The 27,883-nt window shown below is 33.8% G+C and overlaps 1 long non-coding RNA gene across 2 annotated transcripts; it reads right to left on the minus strand.

The window, feature by feature from the left end:
- Nucleotides 1-27,883, minus strand: LOC136805539 (uncharacterized). 2 transcript variants are annotated; one of them, XR_010846416.1, is made up of 5 exons: nt 27,788-27,883; nt 10,333-10,410; nt 6,059-6,142; nt 4,702-4,860; nt 1-406 (listed from the first exon to the last, which is right to left on the minus strand). It is a non-coding gene; the product is annotated as an uncharacterized lncRNA (long non-coding RNA). The 2 variants fall into 2 exon arrangements; XR_010846415.1 differs by lacking the exon at nt 27,788-27,883 and adding an exon at nt 11,015-11,118.

A 27,883-nucleotide genomic window follows, 5' to 3' on the forward strand; every position in this document is an offset into this window, starting at 1 on the left:
GAACGGACATAAAACATTCATACGATTTTTAAACATTTTTTCAAAAAATATCGTCACAGTCTTACTTTTAAAGATTTCTGACGTCAAATAACCTTTTTTATCCTTAGAAAAAATACAAAAAACCTGAGCATTCAAAAAAACTTCAGGGCTCACGGCTGGCGCTGATCACTTCTGAGGAAAAGTGAAATCTATCGGCTGATTGATTAAATGCTAAAAAATGTTGCTGTATTCTTTACGAAGGGGAAAATTCTCACGAATCTATGATATGTGCCGTAGAAATACTTGCCATAACGATAATATTAATTTGTATTAACCATCATGCCGTAAATGGTTTGGTTCTTTAAGGCTGCATGCCGTTGGATGGCCTTGGTTGGTTTCAGACCGGGTCTTATTTAATCGCTTGTATCTGAAAAGTTGAAACAGAAAATAATGTACAATTTCAAAACCTTAACTAGCTGAAATGATATAGCGTACAGGGTGTTGTGAGGACGCGATTAAGAAAAAGTGATGATAACAAAGTCAACAACAAGATTCAGGTATTGAAATGAATTTTTCTACGACCTGGAGAGAGTTCTTAAAAAAGAGGGTAAGAATCAAGGTGCAACGGAGGAGTATCTTAAATGAACAGAAAGGTAAAGTGACATGGCGGAATGATATTATCAAGAATTTGCGTTAGGGGAGACATGCCCCGATACTTCTCTGTCTTCATGATCCAATCTTAGGACTTTTTAAGAGTTTAATGAGTTTTGAAGTTATTTTCTGAGACATATGGTGTGATTTGGGAGATTTTGCGAAATATCGCCGATGGTGGGATTCGAACTCACTATAACAAAGTTCCGTTGATAAGAAACCCGGCACCTTAACTACTTGGTGTTATCAAAGTGAGTTTGGCTCTTGTAGCGTGGGTGTTGCTCTGGTTTGAGAGGAATATTTACAGGTGATAACACACTAATCGCTAATCGTTCATTTTGCCGCACTTTTTTACGCCTAATCGCAGATGTAATCAAGTAAATTTAATAGACTTAAATTGAACTTTTTCTATATTTTCTTGGGCAAGCTGAAAGCGTTTATTCTTAGGTAGTTCTTTTCCATTTTCTGATGACTTAAATAGCTTGGGAAATTCGATGGAAAGTCCCCCGGTTTATACCTGATACGATTTTCACGAGACTTTTGCCTTTTGGGAGAGAGCGCTATTTTAGCACTAGAATTTTACGATCATTTTAAGATTTTAAGTCCACCATATGTATCCTGACTGGTGTTGTACCTTTTAAGCGCTTGAAACATAAATTTTCATATCATATTTTTTCATGTCTATACCTATAAAACTCAGTCTTTAGTTTCTTGGCTCTTTCCACATTTAAAATAAAATGTCGTCACTTTTAAATTTCTGACGTCAAATAATTTTTTATGGATATGGAAAAAAAACATAATCGTTGAAAAACAGATATTTAGAGCTTTACAGATGGCGCTGGTTGCAACCTATGGTAGCGATAAGTGTGCATGAAGCTTCTATTGTTTAATACACGGGTTTCGAATTAAACTATGCATGCAAAACAATATCAAGTAAACACAGCGAACGAAAAGCATAATTTTTTTTCTATTTTTAAATTCAATAGAAGAATAAGAAGTTCCTTGGATTGTCTTATCATTTTTATATTTTTGACTGTTATGGTGACGTTACGTTTTTGACTGCTATGAGGCGCTGTGGTATAGTGGTCATTGACTTTGGTTTCTGCACAGGCGACTAAGGGGAAGTCTGCAATCTATGGTGGACTGAAAAACACTTCGAAAAATACTTCACTAATACACGTATTCAAGTAATGTTACATTTGTCACGAATGATGACATGTGGCTTTCCCTATCTACTTCGTGCTATACAAAGCGTAACAAGCGACGACTTACACAATTCATACTACACTTCCATGAATATTTGAAACATAACCTCACTTTATTATGAATGCGTGTCATACTATCATACTAAACTTACACATCACCCTCTACCATGAAAACATAATACAAAGTGAGTATTGCAATGTACCCATCAGGCAATGGTAATTGCAGTAATTTCGGTAATCACGGTAATCACGCCTTTACGTCACAACATATCGCCCTTTAAAGCGCCACACCATAATAAGACAATGTATACAATGTACCCCTCAGGCAATGGTAATTGCAGTAATTTCGGTAATCACGGTAATCACGCCCTTACGTCACAACATATCGCCCTTTAAAGCGCCACACCATAATAAGACAATGTATACAATGTACCCCTCAGGCAATGGTAATTGCAGTAATTTCGGTAATCACGGTAATCACGCCCTTACGCCACAATATATCGCCCTTTATAACGCCACACAATAATAAGACAATGTATACAATGTACCCCTCAGGTAATGGTAATTGCAGTAATTTCGGTAATCACGGTAATCACGCCCTTACGCCACAATATATCGCCCTTTATAACGCCACACCATAATAAGACAATGTATACAATATACCCTCAGGTAATGGTAATTGCAGTAATTTCGGTAATCACGGTAATCACGCCCTTACGCCACAATATATCGCCCTTTAATAGCGCCCACACCATAATAAGACAATGTATACAATGTACCCCTCAGGTAATGGTAATTGCAGTAGTAATTTCGGTAATCACGGTAATCACGCCCTTACGCCACAATATATCGCCCTTTATAAGCGCCACACCATAATAAGACAATGTATACAATATACCCCTCAGGTAATGGTAATTGCAGTAGTAATTTCGGTAATCACGGTAATCACGCCCTTACGCCACAATATATCGCCCTTTATAACGCCACACCATAATAAGACAATGTATACAATATACCCCTCAGGTAATGGTAATTGCAGTAATTTCGGTAATCACGGTAATCACGCCCTTACGCCACAATATATCGCCCTTTATAGCGCCACACCATAATAAGACAATGTATACAATATACCCCTCAGGTAATGGTAATTGCAGTAATTTCGGTAATCACGGTAATCACGCCCTTACGCCACAATATATCGCCCTTTATAAACGCCACACCATAATAAGACAATGTATACAATATACCCCTCAGGTAATGGTAATTGCAGTAATTTCGGTAATCACGGTAATCACGCCCTTACGCCACAATATATCGCCCTTTATAGCGCCACACCAATGTATACAATATACCCCTCAGGTAATGGTAATTGCAGTAATTTCGGTAATCACGGTAATCACACCCTTACGCCACAACATATCACCCTTTATAGCGCCACACCAATGTATACAATATACCCCTCAGGTAATGGTAATTGCAGTAATTTCGGTAATCACGGTAATCACGCCCTTACGCCACAATATATCGCCCTTATAACGCCACACCATAATAAGACAATGTATACAATATACCCCTCAGGTAATGGTAATTGCAGTAATTTCGGTAATCACGGTAATCACGCCCTTACGCCACAATATATCGCCCTTTATAGCGCCACACCATAATAAGACAATGTATACAATATACCCCTCAGGTAATGGTAATTGCAGTAATTTCGGTAATCACGGTAATCACACCCTTACGCCACAACATATCACCCTTTATAGCGCCACACCAATGTATACAATATACCCCTCAGGTAATGGTAATTGCAGTAATTTCGGTAATCACGCCTTTACGCCACAATAAATCGCCCTTAATAGCGCCACACCATAATAAGACAATGTGGCGTAAGGGTGTGATTACCGTGATTACCGAAATTACTGCAATTACCATTACCTGAGGGGTACATTGTATACATTGTCTTATTATGGTGTGGCGCTTTAAAGGGCGATATGTTGTGACGTAAGGGCGTGATTACCGTGATTACCGAAATTACTGCAATTACCATTGCCTGAGGGGTACATTGTATACATTGTCTTATTATGGTGTGGCGCTTTAAAGGGCGATATGTTGTGACGTAAAGGCGTGATTACCGTGATTACCGAAATTACTGCAATTACCATTGCCTGATGGGTACATTGCAATACTCACTTTGTATTATGTTTTCATGGTAGAGGGTGATGTGTAAGTTTAGTATGATAGTATGACACGCATTCATAATAAAGTGAGGTTATGTTTCAAATATTCATGGAAGTGTAGTATGAATTGTGTAAGTCGTCGCTTGTTACGCTTTGTATAGCACGAAGTAGATAGGGAAAGCCACATGTCATCATTCGTGACAAATGTAACATTACTTGAATACGTGTATTAGTGAAGTATTTTTCGAAGTGTTTTTCAGTCCACCATAGATTGCAGACTTCCCCGACTAAGGTTCGATTCCCACTCACAGCGGCTCACTTGGCAAGTGAAAGAACCTTCGCCCGGGTCAAAGTTCAAGGTACTAACGGGGCGTCTATAGTTGCGAGAATGGGTCTCTAAGCCTCCTGCGACTCGACCAAATAGAAATAGAAAAAGACATATGCCAAAATGGAAAAATAAACTAAATTGTTTGTCGCACGGCCACTTTCTGTTTGTTTTTTGATTTCTTTCTTGCAAGTTACATGAGAATAAAGCAAAAGCTATGCAAAATCAAAAATCGAAATCCGTGTGTAACTAAATGCTCTTTTAACAGAAAATATTACTACAACGACACAATTAGCAACAATTTTTAGTTTACGAAGTAAAATGGGAAAATATGGTAAAGAATCTACGATAAAATACTTACGATCACGTGGCGTATAAGTTTGTTTTATTTTGTCAGTGTTTACTTAAATTTCCATGGAACGAAAGGTGAGTACATGTCGTGTCATGGTTTTGCAAAAGCCAGCGAATTTATCTGCTTGATTTTGTTTCCGAGCGATCTTCATTTGACGGTCGGTCGCAACTGAAAAGGTTAAAATGGACATCAATTAATAAACAAGCTCAACGCATTTGCAGAGGATACAGTTTTTGGAAATAACGAAATCACATCTACCACAAAAACAACGTCTGTGGATTCATAAAGAACGTCAAGATCAAGTTACAACGAAGCAATCTGTACAACAAGTTTGATTCTTCGTAGTAAAAAACTGGGTAGACAATATTATCGTCCGTTACAGTGATAGTAAAGGTATGGTAAAAATATGGCGGTATGGCGTTATGGCGGTAAACGGAATAATATCAGCGGGAGAGTTTCGAAGAAAGACTGGCAAACTTTACCGGCTGTAAACTTTTTTCGGCAAAAAAACCCGTTTGTGAATTTTCTTCGGCTTTGGGCTTTTTTCTTAGATAGTGATTCGTCTTAGACTATAGCATAGTCTAAAGTCTGGGTTGTTGCTCTTAGTTTAAAAGGAATATTTCCAGTTGCAATTATTATTGCACATTGTTTATTTTGCCTTTTTCACGCTTGATCAACACATGGAAAGTGTAATGAATGGTCATCATTTTCAAATCCATTTTCAAATTGGGGGGTATATGTTGGATAGAAATTTGTACGTCGAAAATCGAAAAATAGGGGCGTTTTTTTTGACACACCCGGTATTCGGGCTTGTGGGCATAAGATTGTCGAAGGAGTTTGAATATTTTTAATCTTGGCGATGACTTCGTCGAATGAACCAAATCTCCGAAGTTTGTAGTAGCTTGATGAAACATTAATTTCTATCATAATATCTTAAAAATCGATGTTTCAGGGCTTCCCATTTTCACTGTTTTTTCTTTATATCAAAAGATGTCGTCACAATCATATTTCTGACGTCAAATAACATTTTTCACCTGGACAATTAGAAGAAAAAAAACTGAGGAAGAAAGAAAACATTGAAAAAAGAAAGAATTTTCAGAGCATACCGCTGGAGCTGAGCGCGTCTCAGGTAGCGGAACAAAGCTGAACATAAACTTCAATTTGTTGATTGGAAAAGATACTTTTTAAGAAGATGTTGTTACATGCATGCATTAAGAAGGAAAACGCGGAATTCGTAAAGAATTCAATCTACGGTAAAATAGTGTAGGCTTCGGATCACGTTTAAACCTTTAAATGAAATTTGTTTGTCAGCAAAACATTACATCGATCCAATAGTACTTGTAAAGACGAAGACATTTTACCATACCGTTGTTCTTGAAAAAGCAGCATGCTATTGGATGGGTAAGGTTGGTTGGTTTGTTTTAGTTCGGTTACGTTTAATCGCTTGTACCTGAAAGAAGTTGAAATGGAAAATTATTTACAAGCTCAAAACGAACAACAAGCTGAAGTGAGAAGATGTTTCAGACGATATGAGTTTGCAGTTGAGAAATAAAAATAGCAAAGGCGAGGCCTGCACAAGATTTGAGATTAGCTAACTTTAGATACAAAACAAAGTTCATGTTTCCTTGTTAGGGTAAGTGGAATTCATTCCTCTCTATTTCCTGGCGGAGCTTTGGAAATACGGTGCGCTCACCGGGTTTGTAGGCATAAGGTAAGGTTGGTATAGAACTTTTCTTCGGGGGTGATTTTCTTCTCCATCTTTGAGAACATAAATTTAGACATCACTTTGCAACTGTCGCATAAACTCCTCCAATTGAGAGGTTTCTTATGATCAACAGCCTGCGCCGACTTGACACTTGCCTAATTCAATTCAAACCTTCTAGACTATATCACACATTCCTGTTTTACCTGTGTTATGAAATTGTCTCCTGATAACGGAGTCAAAATTGGCTCGACCATCATGTCTTTATAAAATTGTGCAAGTAGAAATCCATTGATTTCGCTGATGGAATCGTGGTGATTGTGACGAAAACTTCTTTTGTTACACGCCAAAGTGCCTTCAAAGTTGAATGATCATTGATCTTCTTGATCTTTGGGCGGCAAGACCGTGCTCGTGCTTGAAATAAGGCGCTTTCAATTTCTTCATTACATCTTTGTCAACGTCATTTTTGGGATTTCGTCCAGTGATGTTGTTTTACGTTGTTGCTGCGTGAGTGTTCAATCAAGTTCGATCAATGGATTGCCGTTCAATCAGTTTGATAACCTAATTTTGTTTGACAAGTTCGTGCCGCTCCACCACCGTATCTCAGCTCTGTTTACACCCAAATTCGGAATGTAAATCGGGAAATCACTTCCGATAATTGATTACACACTTTTCCTCTACCCTTTCAACGCCAAAAGAGCTTTTTAGGGCGTAGTATTCCCCACGCAACCGCGGGCGAAATCCCAACAGAGGGGCTACGGACCTTATTCCAGATAGACAAATACCCGGATACAATTAAACTTAAGTCAAGGAACTGTCGAAATGACAATTGAGTGCCGCTATAAAGTTTTTGCAAGTGAGGGAAGATAGGAGCATTTAATATAATCGAACTTTTTACTGATCAAACCGAACTTCTATTGCTTCAAAGATTTTAAGTATTCGATTATGTTCGATTATAATTTTCTTACTCGAACTAATCGTTCGCTGCAGTTGGATTAGCTTGATTGTTCGATTAGTTCGACAATTTTTACTGATAGTGATAGACTGGTTTGAGGGAGGGTAAACAGCTCACGCTTTATATTATTTAGGTTGATTCCTACACTGTAGTGATGGCTAGGATGAATTTGGTGAGGATAGATTTCGTTTAGCTTTTGGATGGTTCTCATAGTGAAGTTTAATTCGAAAAGAGTGGCAGTAATGTAATCTCATTGACCCAGACGTTGATTTTCTCTGTGAAAAACGTTGGACAAATTGTCATGATGGTGTTAACTAAGCCGGATATTTGATTGATCCTTGTGTGGTGACTGCTGCAGAAGGTATCTAGACTTAACCGATGAGAAAATTGTAACAGTTGGTGGCGAACGTCATGATTGATAAGCAGATGACCTTCACAATGTAAAGCTTTTGCGATTGACAGTATTGACGGCGTTCGATGTTTTAACAATTTAACGATTTCTATTTGGTTTTTCTAAGGTTTTCTCTTAGTGGCACGTACCAAGGATGAACTGACGGAAACCGTCGACGATGAAGTGTTCCACCGATACCACAATCGGTCTTCATCCTGTATTTATATTTCAGTCAGGGGTAAAAAGAAAGGTCATAAGATACGTCTGCTTGGATGGTTCGTCATTTCGACAAGTGAAACGTAGAGCTCATTTGCTTCGGTATTGAAGCTGTTTGAATGTAGGGTAAGTCGCAACCCGTCTTTACCAAGGCCAAATTGACCTACATTTTGTCCTCAATACAGATTGACACGATAACGATGATACAATTAACGATTTTGTTGATTCTAATCGTCGCATCGTTGTTGTTTTTCAATGGTCTCTCCTTCGTGAGGGAAATGAAGAAGGTCTCCTTTCTTCACAGGTCAGGCACTTCCCGCAATCGTGATATAATTGCGTATACTGCAATCGCGGGATAAAATTTTCTCTCTGTTCAAATACCCTGCGATCGCGTTATATATGCATGTTTGCGGTGCCGCGATCGAGGGATATGTTTTAATTCACAGGTCTAGGAGTTTTGAAAGTAAGTGTATGCTCTTTTAATTTCTATTATGCGAATATTTTTGCAAAAGGAGCTTGCTAATTTATTTCAAAAAATTGTCGTCACGATCTGCAAATTTCTGACGTCAAATAATATTTTTGCACTTTGAAAAAAAACAACAACAAACAAACCTCAGCATTCGAAAAATAATTTCGAAGCTCTCCGCATCTAAGAAAACGTGTTGTAAATTGTGTAAGATACTTTCAATTTGTCGATTGAAATGTTTTCTTTTAAAGAGAATGATAGTAAAAGACTCGACTAACAATAATGAAAATGTGAAAATCCCGAAGAGTCTACTATATAAAGTGGAAAGGCTTGTGATCGTGTGGAAATGTATCAATTTGCTAACTATACATCACTGTGGAACCTGAAAATTAAAAACATAATACCATGATGGTTGTTTAGAAGGCAGCATCCTGTTGGTTGGATTAACTTAGTTTGTTTCAGATCGAAAGTATTTCACCGGTGTAGTACCCAGCTGCCCCAAAACAGTGTTTCAAAGTCCAGTTACCATTAATTTCATAACAGATCATCGATTCTGAGCATACCAAACTCTGCTCCTAAGGGGCAATGTCGAGCTGACCTGATTGTTCAGCCAAAACAATTAGAACCGCGCCATTGGCTTCTGCTTGAATGTGAAAGCGTAAGCAACTAGATTATCGACCGCCGGAGGCGGTTTCTTTCATAGTGGTACACTAACCTTGTTTTGTCTTGGCTCATTACTTTGTCTACCATTTACTTTCGGTTTTTCTAACTAGATTACCCAGGTGTTTCTCTTTTTTTTCACTGAATGTCTTTTATTTGGAATTGAATAATCGGGATATGAAAAATGACTATATTTTAATATGTTTTCAATGAAAAGTCTGAAATGTACTGGAGATGACATGTAGGCATTAATAATGTGTGCACGCTCTTTCGCGAGCGTGATGCGTGATGGAAGGCCGTCGTTTCAGTGTGGTTTACATTCACACTGTGACCTGGTAATTTTATACAAGTGATTGGCGTTTCTTTAGGTGCGATTGTTTTTCTTGAGCTGAACAATCACTGCACTTAAAAGCTCATTTGATATTCATCTCAAATCTGGATAAAAACAAAAACAGTCCGTCATTTCCACGACTTCTTGTAAGCAATTTTTTTGTTCGCCTTCGGACGTATTTTCCAGACATGTCCGATTTTAAACTGTCCCAAAATGTGGTTTCCGTTGTTTGGATTGACGGGGCCTTATTTTGGTAACTCAGTATACCCTAAAAACCATCTGTACTTGCCAAGTGAACCGCTGCGAGTTGGAATCGAACTTCAGTCACCTGTGCAGCAACCAAGGGCAATGACCACTATACCACAGCGCTGTTATATCATGTACTATGGTATTGTTTGGGTAACTGAGAATGTTGAAACTCAAAGGATACTTTTGACTTCATTGAGATGACTTATTGGGGTTTTTAAATTTGCCATTGGGAAAAAACGATATCAAAGTCGATGACGTCTGAACAAGATTTTTCAATTTGTGAAGGTACGATAGGTTCCCTTTGGTAAATTGAAAGCTTTATTCTGTGGTATTTCTTTCCCATTATTTCGTAACGAAAATTCTGCAAGGTTTTCCTCGCTTTTAATTTTCTTCATCAAAAGATGTCGTCACAATCTTATATCTACATTTCTGACGTCAAATAATATTTTTCACTTGAAAAAATGAAACCTACAACAAAAAACTTGAACATTAAAAAAAGAAAATTCAGAGCGCACATATTGCGCTGGTTGCGTTTAAGGTAGCGTGAAAATGAGTATGAACTTCAATTTGTTGATTGGAAAGTATAATTCAATAGAAAATAAACGATACATGGTTCAGTTAACATATGCATTTGCGAAGTAAAACGTAAAAATCGTAAAGAATATCATACCGTGAATCATTCTTAAAGAAGCAGCATACTGTTGGTTGGTTTGTTTGTTTTAGATCGGCCTTATTTCATCGATTGTTCCTAAAAGAAGTTGCAATGAAAATTTATGGTTAAGCTCAAAACACACAACTAGCTGGACTGAGATGCCTTATTAGGGCGTCGTAAGGTTATAATTGGGAAGTATAGACAGCAAAGACGACGCCTGGACAAGATTTTTGAACTTGTGGATGTGCGGTAGATAAAAACAAACTTCTCTTAAGTAAGAAGCTTTCTATTCCTATTTCCAAGTTAAATTTGCTCAACACCATTAAAGTTTAGAGGCCGACCATATCGATGGGGAAAGTGATAGCAAAATGGACGACCTGGCTCGCATTTGATTTCGATTGGCATTTTGTTCCATAATGCTCTTCGGAGCTGCTTTGTTGTCAGCGTTTCTAACTGCAAATTCAGAACTGGAAAGTTCACTGAATTTTGGAATGCCAAAACCGCCAAAGCTTGCGATAGCTATGTTTGTGGCTTGGTGGCATTCTCTTGAGTTACTGGAAGTTAAGAGTTGGCGTGGTGCTCCATCTCAGTATTCGACCTCCAAGGTTCAGCGCAAATAGATAGAAAAGGGGATAGACTCCCTCACTCCCGGCTCCGCCGACTTCTAACAGTTAATATACTTACTTCGGGACTTACTTACTTTATTTATTATAGCTGGGATCAGCTTGGTGTCGAATGTTGGAGATTCTCATAATGAAGCTCAGTTTGTATTTGTACATTGTCGTAAAGCAAGTTTAAGCTTCACGAGGACCGGGTTTAGCGATCTCTGACAGTAATCTAATTTTGTTGATCCAGGCGTTGTTTTCCTTTTATGGAAAACTTTTTGCAGTGGACCTCTTCGGTGACGATGCAAATGTTTGTACCTTTGAAAGCATCTGTTATCTGATCTGTTAAAGGTTAATTGAAGTCTGAAGATAAGTCAGGTTTTGTCTGCGCGCTGAAAATAGCTACTTTAATCGGATTAAATCCACCACAAAATTTTTAAAACCGCATTTTCGGAGGAGAAACTTGTGGCAAAAAATGGCTATTTTCAGCTGTTTTCAGGCATATTCGCGAAATTAAATCCACGCGAAATTTAATCCCATTAAAGTATAGTGAGTCCAAAAAAGGTATGGTATCTACAAATCGTACCACATTACATAACGACTTGGCGTAACCTGTTACTTGTGTCTCGTTGTCCGATAACTTGCGGAAGGTGTAAAGGATCAATAGAATCGTTGCAATGACGCAAACTAAACCAGTTATTTAATCGTTGTTTCGTGATGCCTGAAGAAGAAGATATCTTGACTCGACCGATGACAAAGATTTGGGATAGGGGTATGGTAACAGTTGATGGTGGAAGTCATGATTGATGGTAGACAACCTTCACGATGTGAAAGACATTGTCATATTTTTTGATCAACTCCTTGTTGATCACTTGCACGGAGGACTTTTTGGTTTTTGGAAAGCCGCGGCTGCTTTTAGAAGGTGTAGAAAGTTTTGAAAGTGATGTTGCGTGTGCTTTTTTAATTTCGATATACGTAAATATATATTATACCATTCGAAAATGTCAAGGTGTTCAGGTATCTTGGTGATGAAGTAAAATACGACGAGCCGTCTACGGGAGATGCCGAGATTGACCTACGACCCGGGGGGGGGGACTTAGGCAAAATGGGTGCCGGGTATGTGCGAGCCATAAGGGTACCTTTTCTCATTCCTCAAAAGTCTCTCAAAGGGGTACAAATTCAAAAGTTAGTCTCTGAAAGGGTCCCAAAATCACGAAAATCAAAAATTTCTCTCTCAATGGGTCAGGATTTCCAAAAATTTTGACCAAAATTTGGTGACAATCAAACCAAAATTTGGAAAAAATGGACCAAAATTTAGGAAAAAGTCTCTCAAAGGGTCCCAAAATCACCAAAATTTTGTCTCTCAAAGGGTCGATTTTCGATTTTCGGCTCGGACATACCCGTCACCTCGCAAACCTAGTATCCCCCCCCCCGGGACCTACGAATCAATATCGCACAAGCCAAGTTTTACGAAATTATAAAGAAGCTTACAAACTTCAAGATCCATCCAAGCACAAGAGTAATGATCTTCAACTCGCTTGTTAGAAGTCGTCTCACATACTCATGCCAGACTTGGAACTTATCAGAGGTACAAATGCAAAGGATCAATTCAATCTACGTTTCAATGTTAAGAAAACTTGTGAGAAACGGATGCAAACGTGAAGAGTTTAGATACATGTTGACCAATCATGAGATTCTTCAAAGATGCAAAACCTCTGACATTCAAAGCTTCGTCCTTAAACAACAAACCAGCTACCTGGGACACTTAGCTCGCCAACAAAATAATTCGCTGACAAGGAGACTTTTGTTTAATGACAACAAAAGAAAAAAACAAGGTCGTCCAATGGAGTCACTCGAAGACAAAGTTATAAAGAAGCTTAATGTCACCAAAGATCGATTTTATAAAGATGCTTTGAAGAAGAAAGGAGGACATGATCATCCAAACGTTGATCACCGACTGTCGTCGCAATGATGATCCGGCTAAAGCTGCAAGTACAAGTAAGTAAAGGTTTTTGCAAGGAGGGCTGAGATTTCAAAAAATGTCGTCACAATCATATTTTTCTCCAAATTTCTGACGTCAAATAACTTTTTCGCATCTTGAAAAAAGAACAACAACAAATAAAACTTATTCGAAAAATAAGTTCAAAGCATACAGCTGGTGCTCACCGCATATAAGAAACCACGCTGTAAATTATGTACGACACTTCAAATTTTCAATTGAAAATGCAACCGTTTAAAGAAAATGATAGTAAAGGAGTCGACTAACACGAATGAAAACCGTAAAAATCCAAAAGAATCTATGATATTCTGTAGAAAATCTTACAATCACGTGGATTTAAATTTCAATTAATCTACTGCTCTAATTATACATTACCGTGGAACTAAAAATTAAAGACTTCAAACCGTGATGGTTCTTTAGAAGAGAGCACACTGTTGGATGGATTAGCTTGCTTTGTTTCAGACTGAAAGTATTTCATTGGTTGGTTGTGCCAAATGGTCAATAACTTTGGATGAACGTGAAACACATTGGTGTACCAATGAAACTGAGATTTAAGTTCAAGCTCAAAACACATTTCTGGCTGAATTGAGATGCCGTTTCGGGGAGTAAGTAACTCAAGGTAACAGTTAAGAAATAAAGACAACAACGTGTGGACAAAGTTTTTAGAACACGAAGGATCCTATGATTACAAAACAAACATAATATTCTCTTAGGTGAGTTAAACACATCAATTCTAAACGGAGCGTCTTTGGAAATATCGATGTAAAGTCCTCCTATGTATAACCCGGATTCTAGATTCTAAAGTTGGTAAAACAATAAGTTGAAAGAATTTACAAATCTTAACAGTGAATTGACATTTAACCAAAATCTCCTCGTGAGTTTTTAGTGGTAACAAAATGGCAACTTTAAAGTTAGTTAGAGGTTGTTTGATTTATATCATATAATGGAAATAATCCCAATTTGTTTTTGAATCAAGAAATACAGAACTATTTCACTGTTATTTGTCTTTAATACTAAGCTCTAAGGTAAGTGGAACTTTTTTTATTTCAAATTTAAATTTTAAAGGAAACTGCTCAACTTTGAAATTTATACAGTACTTTCAAATCTCCGCTATATACAAATTAAACCAGGCATAGTTGCCCAAAAAGGTTCTAGCTCCTAGCTCAGGGGGGAGGAGAAATTAAGATACGACCAAACCCAAAACCCCAAAGGTACTGTAAGGGTCGAAATGAGCGAAGATGAATGAAACTGCACTGTAAAGGTGTTAAAGGTAAGTTTAACAATTTTTTTGGTCAAAACTTTGATAAATTTGAAAACTTTCAAGAAAGTGCATCGTAAGGGTCGATTTTTCACACAGGTTTACTTGAACTTCAATAAAGTTGTTCTCTCATTTACAAACATTTAAAAAAGATGTCGTCACAATCCTAAATAAAAATTTATTTGACGTCAAATACTTTTTAATGCTTAAAATACTAAAGAATAACTGAATATTCAAAAAATGAAAACTTCATCCAAATGGCAAGCGCTGGTTAAGTTAAAAGTAACGAAACAAAACGTAAGTATGAAATCTTTTTCATATGAAATGCTTTTCAAAATTGCGAAAAGTACACATCAAAACTCAATTATGAAATTGCGAAGAGTACAAATCAAAACTCAATTATGGGAATGTGAAGAGTACACATCAAAACTCAATGATGAAATTGTGAAGAGTACAAATCAAAACACAATTATGAAATTGTGAAGAGTACACATCAAAACTCAAATGAATTTGTGAAGAGTACACATCAAAACTCAATTATGAAATTGTGAAGAGTACACATCAAAACTCACTTATGAAATTGTGAAGAGTACACATCAAAACTCAATTATAAAATTGTGAAGAGTACACATCAAAACTCATTTATGAAATTGTGAAGAGTACACATCAAAACTCAATTATGATATTGTGAAGAGTACACATCAAAACTCTATTATGAAACTGTGAAGAGTAGACATCAAAACTCAATTATGAAAATGTAAAGAGTATACATCAAAACTCAATTGTAAAATGGTGAAGAGTACACGTCAAAACGCAATTTATGAAATTGTGAAGAGTACACATCAAAACTCAATTATGATATTGTGAAGAGTACACATCAAAACTCAATTATGAAATTGTGAAGAGTACACATCAAAACTCAATTATGAAATCGTGAAGAGTACACATCAAAACTCAATTATGAAATTGTGAAGAGTACACATCAAAACTCAATTATTAAATTGTGAAGAGTACACATCAAAACTCAATTTATGATATTGTGAAGAGTACACATCAAAACTCAAATATGAAATTGTGAAGAGTACACATCAAAACTCAATTATGAAATTGTGAAGAGTACACATCAAAACTCTATTGTGAAATTGTAAAGAGTACACATACGCCAAAACTCAATTATGAAATTGTGAAGAGTACACATCAAAACTCAATTTATGAAATTGTGAAGAGTACACATCAAAACTCAATTGTGAAATTGTGAAGAGTACACATCAAAACTCAATTATGAAATTGTGAAGAGTACACATCAAAACTCAATTATGTAATTGTGAAGAGTACACATCAAAACTCAATTGTGAAATTGTGAAGAGTACACATCAAAACTCAATTATGAAATTGTGAAGAGTACACATCAAAACTCAATTATGTAATTGTGAAGAGTACACATCAAAACTCAACTATGAAATTGTGAAGAGTACACATCAAAACTCAATTATGAAAATGTGAAGAGTACACATAAAAACTCAAGTATAAATTTGTGAAGAGTACACATCAAAACTCAATTTATAATAGTGTGAAGAGTACACATCAAAACTCAATTATGAAATTATGAAGAGTACACATCAAAACTCAATTTATGAAATTGTGAAGAGTACACATCAAAACTCAACTATGAAATTGTAAAGAGTACACATTTAAACTCAATTATGAAATTGTGAAGAGTACACATCAAAACTCAATTATGAAAATGTGAAGGGTACACATCAAAACTCAATTATAAATTTGTGAAGAGTACACATCAAAACTCAATTTATAATAGTGTGAAGAGTACACATCAAAACTCAATCATAAAATTGTGAAGAGTACACATCAAAACTCAATTATGAAATTGCGAAGAGTACACATCAAAACTCAATTATAAAATTGTGAAGAGTACACATCAAAACTCAATTATGAAATTGTGAAGAGTACACATCAAAACTCATTTATGAAATTGTGAAGAGTACACATCAAAACTCAATTATGAAATTGTGAAGAGTACACATCAAAACTCAATTATAAAATTGTGAAGAGTACACATCAAAACTCAATTGTGAAATTGTGAATAGTACACATCAAAACTCAATTATAAATTGTGAAGAGTACACATCAAAACTCAATTTATGAAATTGTGAAGAGTACACATCAAAACTCAATTGTGAAATTGTGAAGAGTACACATCAAAACTCAATTGTGAAATTGTGAAGAATACACATAAAAACTCAATTATAAAATTGTGAAGAGTACACATCAAAACTCAATTATGAAATTGTGAAGAGTACACATCAAAACTCATTTATGAAATTGTGAAGAGTACACATCAAAACTCAATTATGAAATTGTGAAGAGTACACATCAAAACTCAATTATAAAATTGTGAAGAGTACACATCAAAACTCAATTGTGAAATTGTGAAGAGTACACATCAAAACTCAATTATAAAATTGTGAAGAGTACACATCAAAACTCAATTTATGAAATTGTGAAGAGTACACATCAAAACTCAATTGTGAAATTGTGAAGAGTACACATCAAAACTCAATTGTGAAATTGTGAAGAGTACACATAAAAACTCAATTTATGAAATTGTGAAGAGTACACATCAAAACTCAATTATGAAATTGTGAAGAGTACACGTCAAAACTCAATTTATGAAATCGTGAAGAGTACACATCAAAACTCAATTGTGAAATTGTGAAGAGTACACATCAAAACCCAATTATAAAATTGTGAAGAGTACACATCAAAACCCAATTATAAAATTGTGAAGAGTACACATCAAAACTCAATTATGAAATTGTGAAGAGTACACATCAAAACTCAATTATGAAATTGTGAAGAGTACACATCAAAACTCAATTATGAAATTGTGAAGAGTACACATCAAAACTCAATTTATGAAATTGTGAAGAGTACACATCAAAACCCAATTTATGAAATTGTGAAGAGTACACATCAAAACCCAATTATAAAATTGTGAAGAGTACACATCAAAACTCAATTATGAAATTGTGAAGAGTACACATCAAAACTCAATTATAAAATTGTGAAGAGTACACATCAAAATTCAATTGTGAAATTGTGAAGAGTACACATCAAAACTCAATTGTGAAATTGTGAAGAGTACACATCAAAACTCAATTATAAAATTGTGAGGAGTACACATCAAAACTCAATTATGAAATTGTGAAGAGTACATATCAAAACTCTTTCATAAAATTATGAAGAGTACACATCACAACTCAATTATAAAATTGTGAAGAGTACACATCAAAACTCAATTATAAAATTGTGAAGAGTACACATCAAAACTAAATTATAAAATTGTGAAGAGTACACATCAAAACTCAATTATGAAATTTTGAAAGGTACACATCAAAACTCAATTATAAAATTGTGAAGAGTACACATCAAAACTCAATTATAAAATTGTGAAGAGTACTCATCAAAACTCAATTATGAAATTGTGAAGAGTACACATCAAAACTCAATTATGAAAATGTGAAGAGTACACATCAAAACTCAATTGTGATATTGTGAAGAGTACGCATCAAAACTCAATTTATGATATTGTGAAGAGTACACATCAAAAGTCAATTATGAAATTGTGAAGAATATACATCAAAACTCAATTGTAAAATTGTGAAGAGTACACATCAAAACTCAATTTATGAAATTGTGAAGAGTACACATCAAAACTCAATTATGAAATTGTGAAGAGTACACATCAAAACTCAATTATGAAATTGTGAAAAGTACACATCAAAACTCAATTTATGAAATGGTGAAGAGTACACAACAAAATTCAATTATAAAATTGTGAAGAGTACACATCAAAACTCAATTATAAAATTGTGAAGAGTACACACCAAAACTCAATTATGAAATTGTGAAAGGTACACATCAAAACTCAATTATAAAATTGTGAAGAGTACACATCAAAACTCAATTATAAATTTGTGAAGAGTACACATCAAAACTCAATTATGAAATTGTGAAGAGTACACATCAAAACTCAATTATGTAATTGTGAAGAGTACACATCAAAACTCAATTTATGAAATTGTGAAGAGTACACATCAAAACTCAACTATGAAATTGTGAAGAGTACACATCAAAACTCAATTATGAAAATTTGAAGAGTACACATCAAAACTCAATGATGAATTTGTGAAGAGTACACATCAAAACTCAATGATGAATTTGTGAAGAGTACACATCAAAACTCAATTATGAAATTGTGAAGAGTACACATCAAAACTCAATTATAAAATTGTGAAGAGTACACATCAAAACTCATTTATGAAATTGTGAAGAGTACACATCAAAACTCAATTATGATATTGTGAAGAGTACACATCAAAACTCTATTATGAAACTGTGAAGAGTAGACATCAAAACTCAATTATGAAAATGTAAAGAGTATACATCAAAACTCAATTGTAAAATGGTGAAGAGTACACGTCAAAACGCAATTTATGAAATTGTGAAGAGTACACATCAAAACTCAATTAATGATATTGTGAAGAGTACACATCAAAACTCAATTATGAAATTGTGAAGAGTACACATCAAAACTCAATTATGAAATTGTGAAGAGTACACATCAAAACTCAATTATGAAATTGTGAAGAGTACACATCAAAACTCAATTATTAAATTGTGAAGAGTACACATCAAAACTCAATTTATGATATTGTGAAGAGTACACATCAAAACTCAAATATGAAATTGTGAAGAGTACACATCAAAACTCAATTATGAAATTGTGAAGAGTACACATCAAAACTCTATTGTGAAATTGTAAAGAGTACACGTACGTCAAAACTCAATTATGAAATTGTGAAAAGTACACATCAAAACTCAATTTATGAAATTGTGAAGAGTACACATCAAAACTCAATTGTGAAATTGTGAAGAGTACACATCAAAACTCAATTATGAAATTGTGAAAGGTACACATCAAAACTCAATTATAAAATTGTGAAGAGTACACATCAAAACTCAATTATAAATTTGTGAAGAGTACACATCAAAACTCAATTATGAAATTGTGAAAGGTACACATCAAAACTCAATTATAAAATTGTGAAGAGTACACATCAAAACTCAATTATAAATTTGTGAAGAGTACACATCAAAACTCAATTATGAAATTGTGAAGAGTACACATCAAAACTCAATTATGTAATTGTGAATAGTACACATCAAAACTCAATTTATGAAATTGTGAAGAGTACACATCAAAACTCAACTATGAAATTGTGAAGAGTACACATCAAAACTCAATTATGAAAATGTGAAGAGTACACATAAAAACTCAAGTATAAATTTGTGAAGAGTACACATCAAAACTCAATTTATAATAGTGTGAAGAGTACACATCAAAACTCAATTATGAAATTATGAAGAGTACACATCAAAACTCAATTTATGAAATTGTGAAGAGTACACATCAAAACTCAACTATGAAATTGTAAAGAGTACACATTTAAACTCAATTATGAAATTGTGAAGAGTACACATCAAAACTCAATTATGAAAATGTGAAGGGTACACATCAAAACTCAATTATAAATTTGTGAAGAGTACACATCAAAACTCAATTTATAATAGTGTGAAGAGTACACATCAAAACTCAATCATAAAATTGTGAAGAGTACACATCAAAACTCAATTATGAAATTGCGAAGAGTACACATCAAAACTCAATTATAAAATTGTGAAGAGTACACATCAAAACTCAATTATGAAATTGTGAAGAGTACACATCAAAACTCAATTATGAATTGTAAAGAGTACACATCAAAACTCAATTATGAAATTGTGAAGAGTACACATCAAAACTCAATTATAAAATTGTGAAGAGTACACATCAAAACTCAATTGTGAAATTGTGAATAGTACACATCAAAACTCAATTATAAAATTGTGAAGAGTACACATCAAAACTCAATTTATGAAATTGTGAAGAGTACACATCAAAACTCAATTGTGAAATTGTGAAGAGTACACATCAAAACTCAATTGTGAAATTGTGAAGAGTACACATAAAAACTCAATTATAAAATTGTGAAGAGTACACATCAAAACTCAATTATGAAATTGTGAAGAGTACACATCAAAACTCATTTATGAAATTGTGAAGAGTACACATCAAAACTCAATTATGAAATTGTGCAGAGTACACATCAAAACTCAATTATAAAATTGTGAAGAGTACACATCAAAACTCAATTGTGAAATTGTGAAGAGTACACATCAAAACTCAATTATAAAATTGTGAAGAGTACACATCAAAACTCAATTTATGAAATTGTGAAGAGTACACATCAAAACTCAATTGTGAAATTGTGAAGAGTACACATCAAAACTCAATTGTGAAATTGTGAAGAGTACACATAAAAACTCAATTTATGAAATTGTGAAGAGTACACATCAAAACTCAATTATGAAATTGTGAAGAGTACACATCAAAACTCAATTATGAAATTGTGAAGAGTACACATCAAAACTCAATTGTGAAATTGTGAAGAGTACACATCAAAACCCAATTATAAAATTGTGAAGAGTACACATCAAAACCCAATTATAAAATTGTGCAGAGTACACATCAAAACTCAATTATGAAATTGTGAAGAGTACACATCAAAACTCAATTATGAAATTGTGAAGAGTACACATCAAAACTCAATTATGAAATTGTGAAGAGTACACATCAAAACTCAATTTATGAAATGTGAAGAGTACACATCAAAACCCAATTTATGAAATTGTGAAGAGTACACATCAAAACCCAATTATAAAATTGTGAAGAGTACACATCAAAACTCAATTATGAAATTGTGAAGAGTACACATCAAAACTCAATATAAAATTGTGAAGAGTACACATCAAATTCAATTGTGAAATTGTGAAGAGTACACATCAAAACTCAATTGTGAAATTGTGAAGAGTACACATCAAAACTCAATTATAAAATTGTGAGGAGTACACATCAAAACTCAATTATGAAATTGTGAAGAGTACATATCAAAACTCTTTCATAAAATTATGAAGAGTACACATCACAACTCAATTATAAAATTGTGAAGAGTACACATCAAAACTCAATTATAAAATTGTGAAGAGTACACATCAAAACTCAATTATAAAATTGTGAAGAGTACACATCAAAACTCAATTATGAAATTGTGAAGAGTACACATCAAAACTCAATTATAAAATTGTGAAGAGTACACATCAAAACTCAATTGTGAAATTGTGAATAGTACACATCAAAACTCAATTATAAAATTGTGAAGAGTACACATCAAAACTCATTTATGAAATTGTGAAGAGTACACATCAAAACTCAATTATGAAATTGTGAAGAGTACACATCAAAACTCAATTATAAAATTGTGAAGAGTACACATCAAAACTCAATTGTGAAATTGTGAAGAGTACACATCAAAACTCAATTATAAAATTGTGAAGAGTACACATCAAAACTCAATTATGAAATTGTGAAGAGTACACATCAAAACTCAATTGTGAAATTGTGAAGAGTACACATCAAAACTCAATTGTGAAATTGTGAAGAGTACACATAAAAACTCAATTTATGAAATTGTGAAGAGTACACATCAAAACTCAATTATGAAATTGTGAAGAGTACACGTCAAAACTCAATTTATGAAATCGTGAAGAGTACACATCAAAACTCAATTGTGAAATTGTGAAGAGTACACATCAAAACCCAATTATAAAATTGTGAAGAGTACACATCAAAACCCAATTATAAAATTGTGAAGAGTACACATCAAAACTCAATTATGAAATTGTGAAGAGTACACATCAAAACTCAATTATGAAATTGTGAAGAGTACACATCAAAACTCAATTATGAAATTGTGAAGAGTACACATCAAAACTCAATTTATGAAATTGTGAAGAGTACACATCAAAACCCAATTTATGAAATTGTGAAGAGTACACATCAAAACCCAATTATAAAATTGTGAAGAGTACACATCAAAACTCAATTATGAAATTGTGAAGAGTACACATCAAAACTCAATTATAAAATTGTGAAGAGTACACATCAAAATTCAATTGTGAAATTGTGAAGAGTACACATCAAAACTCAATTGTGAAATTGTGAAGAGTACACATCAAAACTCAATTATAAAATTGTGAGGAGTACACATCAAAACTCAATTATGAAATTGTGAAGAGTACATATCAAAACTCTTTCATAAAATTATGAAGAGTACACATCACAACTCAATTATAAAATTGTGAAGAGTACACATCAAAACTCAATTATAAAATTGTGAAGAGTACACATCAAAACTCAATTATAAAATTGTGAAGAGTACACATCAAAACTCAATTATGAAATTTTGAAAGGTACACATCAAAACTCAATTATAAAATTGTGAAGAGTACACATCAAAACTCAATTATAAAATTGTGAAGAGTACACATCAAAACTCAATTATGAAATTGTGAAGAGTACACATCAAAACTCAATTATGAAAATGTGAAGAGTACACATCAAAACTCAATTGTGATATTGTGAAGAGTACGCATCAAAACTCAATTATGATATTGTGAAGAGTACACATCAAAAGTCAATTATGAAATTGTGAAGAATATACATCAAAACTCAATTGTAAAATTGTGAAGAGTACACATCAAAACTCAATTTATGAAATTGTGAAGAGTACACATCAAAACTCAATTATGAAATTGTGAAGAGTACACATCAAAACTCAATTATGAAATTGTGAAAAGTACACATCAAAACTCAATTTATGAAATGGTGAAGAGTACACAACAAAACTCAATTATAAAATTGTGAAGAGTACACATCAAAACTCAATTATGAAATTGTGAAGAGTACACATCAAAACTCAATTATGAAATTGTGAAGAGTACACATCAAAACTCAATTATGAAATGGTGAAGAGTACACATCAAAACTCAATTATGAAATGGTGAAGAGTACACATCAAAACTCAATTATGAAATTGTGAAGAGTACACAACAAAACTCAATTATGAATTGGTGAAGAGTACACATCAAAACTCAATTAATGATATTGTGAAGAGTACACATCAAAACTCAATTATGAAATTGTGATAAGTACACATCAAAACTCAATTTATGATATTGTGAAGAGTACACATCAAAACTCAATTATGAAATTGTGAAGAGTACACATCAAAACTCTATTGTGAAATTGTAAAGAGTACACATCAAAACTCAATTATGAAATTGTGAAGAGTACACATCAAAACTCAATTTATGAAATTGTGAAGAGTACACATCAAAACTCAATTTATGAAATTGTGAAGATTACACATCAAAACTTAATTATGAAATTGTGAAGAGTACACATCATAACTCAATTGTAAAATTGTGCACAGTACATATCAAAACTCAATTATGAAATTGTGAAGAGTACACATGAAAACTCAATTGTGATATTGTGAAGAAGAGTACACATCGAAACTCAATTATGAAATTGTGACGAGTACACATCAAAACTCAATTGTGAAAATGTGAAGAGTACACATCAAAGCTCAAATTGTGAAAAATATTTTCAGGTGCCTAATAAGCAGGGTGACTGGAAAAATCCTCAAATTTTCAAAATTTATATTCTTTATGGTTGAGAATTTCAATTCTTATGTTTTCAAGTCAGAAAATTCAGTTGGGATGGGAAGATTATTTTCAGTGGGGAGAAAAATTGGAGGATAATTTTCCAATGGGGATGCTATTTTGGCCAATTTTCCAAGGGTTCCCAGTGTGTCTGAGAGATTGGTGTGTAATCATAGCTCCTTTAAATCTATTTTTTTTTAATATTATTTATTCTAGCTTTCTGTTCTTCTTTTATTGCTCCTCTAATGAGCGCAGGGAGTGAGGAGGCATTCATAGCTTTACACTACCGGATGCGCCACAAAAAAGTTTCTCTCTTTGAAACTAATTTTCTCGAAATCTAAAAATTTTAAAAGAACCATTTCTATTTCATTAGAAAGAAGAAAGATAGACTTAAATTTTGATGGATCATTTATTAAATTCGATTCAGTAAATCAAAAGTTATGTTCAATTGAATAGAAAAGTTACTTTCGAAAAGTGCTGAAAACGCTAAAAATCGACCTATCAAATCAAACAGAAGCTTCATTACATGATATATCAGTATTTTCGTTTCAGTCATTAAAGATGATAATTAGCTGTCTAAATGACCTTTTGTTGTATAAAGGAAGGTTGAATTTCAATGAAATGAAGAAAATTCATTGAAAAAGGCCAAATAATCTGGTAAAATTCATGAAAATACATCAAATACGGGTTTCGAGGTAGATCCAGCCTTACATAGACTTTATCCAGTCTAGAACCAAAAATATGAGGAAGATTTCGGTAAAAGAAAAATTAAAGTGATTTTGTTGAAGATTTTAAACCCTCTCGACCCTTCAGTTTCAAAATTTATGTGTTTAGTTACTGAAAAATGCTCTTAATCATGTAAAGGCTACTGTGATTGCCAATTTTAAAATAAAAATTTGATAGCTCGATTTTTAACGATTTCGAGCACTTTCTGAAAGTAACTTTTTCATTCAATTGAGCATAACTTTTGATCTAATGAATCGAATTTAATAAGTGACCCATCAAAATTTAAGTTTATCTTTCTTCTTTTCAATGAAATGGGAATGGTTCTTTTAAAAATTTTAGATTTCGAAAAAATTAGTTTCAAAGAGAGAAACTTTTTTGTGGCGCACCCGGTAGTTATGGGACATGAATCTCAAATTTTTGCGTGCTTGTTGGCATTGTTTGTTCCGGCTATAAATATAATGCTCCGTAAAGTTTGCTGCCCGGGTAGATTGTCTAACAATAATGCTGTTCTCTATTGGCGTGCGTGGCGGACGTTTTTTTTGAAGAAGTAACAGATCTCTACTTTTCTTGGAAAATGACGTGATTTGATAGGTCTATTAAGATTTCCTCGACAAATCCAATTGCGCTAAACGCCGCCATGTTTGAATACTCGCAAAAAACACAGCGAAATTGATGTATTGTAGCGATATCTGTGATTAATCACGTTTTTTGTTTTGGCAGCAGACATATTGGATTCGTCAAAACCTCTTGGTTTGGTTCTCTAATTACCAAGATCTCTTTTCTAGCAGTCACATTGCATTACTTTTTATAAAAATTTCTATATAATTATAACCCAGTGAGTTTGCTGACAGTTAAGTTATACAATCTGTCTCTTGTCTTAGACACTCAAATTGACTTATTTTTTGGCCGAACAGTTTGTCCAGGACGTTCAAACTGCCACGTGGTGAAGTAAGCACCTCCAGTTAGGATAATCAAACCCAGTTTGAGTTTTGCTTATCACAGGAACAATAATTAAAATGATTTTAATAGAACAATGAATGAATATGGACAAATATGATTATTCTTGGTGGTGGAATTGGCAACCACAGTCCTCAATAACCGACCGATTCAAACATTATCTATCTATCTATCTATATATTTCATACTAAAAGGTCCTAGGACCCATTATCCGTACATTTGTTTGTTTAAAAAAATGAAATATGAATAAATAAATAAAATGTTAAGAGCAATAAAATATTTCAAAATTTTAATTAATGCTTAATAACGAGGAGAAAAAAATGAATAGGATTACTAGATAATTATTATACGTTCAGCATACTCTACTCTCAACAGACAAACGAAATGTTTAAAAATCCTGTATGACAGTAAGTATAAAATATAAATATTATATTTTATGTTTAGCCTTAGCTTATTGTTGACACCATACGTAATTAATCCAACCAATCGAATGGTATTTTGATTGTTGTCAAACTTTGTCGAACGGAGTTTTTTGTCAAATTTGTCGAAGATTTCTTGCTGTCGAACTTAATAGGGGGGTTTCAGGGTTTACGGTGACACGGTCTTGGCCTTTTTTCTGTCCAGTATTCCGGTATTTCGGGAAAAAATTGCCGTTATTTCGGTATTCAGTACCCCTTACAAAACCCCCACCCCTAGTATGTTTCGTCAAACTTAATCGAATACTCACAATTTTAGTGACTTTGAAAAGTTTGATTAAAAGAATTTAATCTTTTGTCGTTCGATCAAGTTCGATAAAGTTCGATTAGTTTGGTGATCGAGCTGTTTGATTAGTTACGTCTGGTTGTCACTAACCAGGTATTAATTGGGTTAATTGGGAAAATTTGTGCCAAAAATTGGAGGAACCTTGTGTGTAATTTTTTGAGGAAATTTCAGTACACTGATCATATTATCATCTAACTTCGTGCTTCTTATTTTCCATTTAAGCTTATTCTATGGATGAGCATTCACTTACTTTGACATGGCAATTTTGCCTTGTTACTTCTACAGTTACCACGTTACGTTATGTCATCTGTTGGAAAAACTGAATACGTTATTTCCTGTCAATTCCTGGCTCTGACGTGGCAATATTGCCTCGTTATTGTTACTAATACTACGTTACATTTTCCATCCTTCTACACAATATCGCTGCTCCAACTCAGAGATTGCTGGCAATCGTTTTAAATTTTGATAATATTATCCATTGTCATGCCGTTGGATAAACTCCTGAATACATTATTACCTGTTAATTCCTGGTTCCTGCACGGAATGCTATTGACTTTACTCTGAGTCATTATATTTCCAATTGGTTGAAATATAGTTGCATGTCTTTTGAGTGTTTTGGTTTTTGTAATTTACTCAACCCGGACACTTTTACTAATAAATATTATAACATTCGCAATTTATTCTTTGAAAAAATAATATCCACATTTTTAGGAAAAAGCTATTTTGTGTATGTTAGCTTATTCATTGATATCTCAAAAGAAAATCAGTCTAATTATTACTTGTTTCTAGACTTTCCCTACAAAGCATTATTCAGCCTTATTATTAAGCATTATAGTCTTAGCATCTGTCACGGCGACTGGACATCCATCTCCTTTGTATTTTTGAAGATAACACTGCTAGCTTCGTTGCCGCCTCGTTAAAATCATAAAATGAAACAATAAATTTTCATGGTATACCTCTTGGGAATACCTTGCTAACGACGTCAAAATTTCGACAAAAGTCTCTGTTGTTCTACTCTTCTCAAGTCTTTTATCTATATCATGACAAAGATAACAGAGACAAAATCATCGTCAGCTTGTCAAAATTCCGACTAATATTTTTAAATTTGGACTCAAAAGTATGGAATAATTTTAGAGAGCATGGGATTCGAATTATGATATTCTTATGACATGGGCCCTCAACTTTGACATACTATTTTTTTCGTGTCATAAAAAAATTATTGGAGTGATAAAAGTGATTCAAAAGTAAGTTGATTTTTTTTCGTGCAAATTACATGGAAAAGCCATGCAAATTGAATTCGAAATCCGTGTGTAAATGCTTTATTAACAAAAAATATTGCTACACGACACAATTAGCAACAATTTTTATTTTACGATAAGTAAAATGGGGAGAAAATGGCAAACAATCTACGATAAAATATTGCAGGAATACTTACGATCACGTGACGTATAAGTTTGTTTTATTTTGTCAGTGTTTACTTACATTTCCATGGAACGAAAGGTGAGTACATGTCGTGTCATGGTTTTGCAAAAGCCAGCGAATTTATCTGCTTGGTTTGTTTCCGAGCGAACTTCATTT

The sequence above is a fragment of the Clytia hemisphaerica genome, unplaced genomic scaffold, assembly GCF_902728285.1.
Source record: "Clytia hemisphaerica strain Z4C2 unplaced genomic scaffold, Clytia hemisphaerica genome assembly, whole genome shotgun sequence".
Taxonomy (NCBI): Eukaryota; Metazoa; Cnidaria; class Hydrozoa; order Leptothecata; family Clytiidae; genus Clytia; species Clytia hemisphaerica.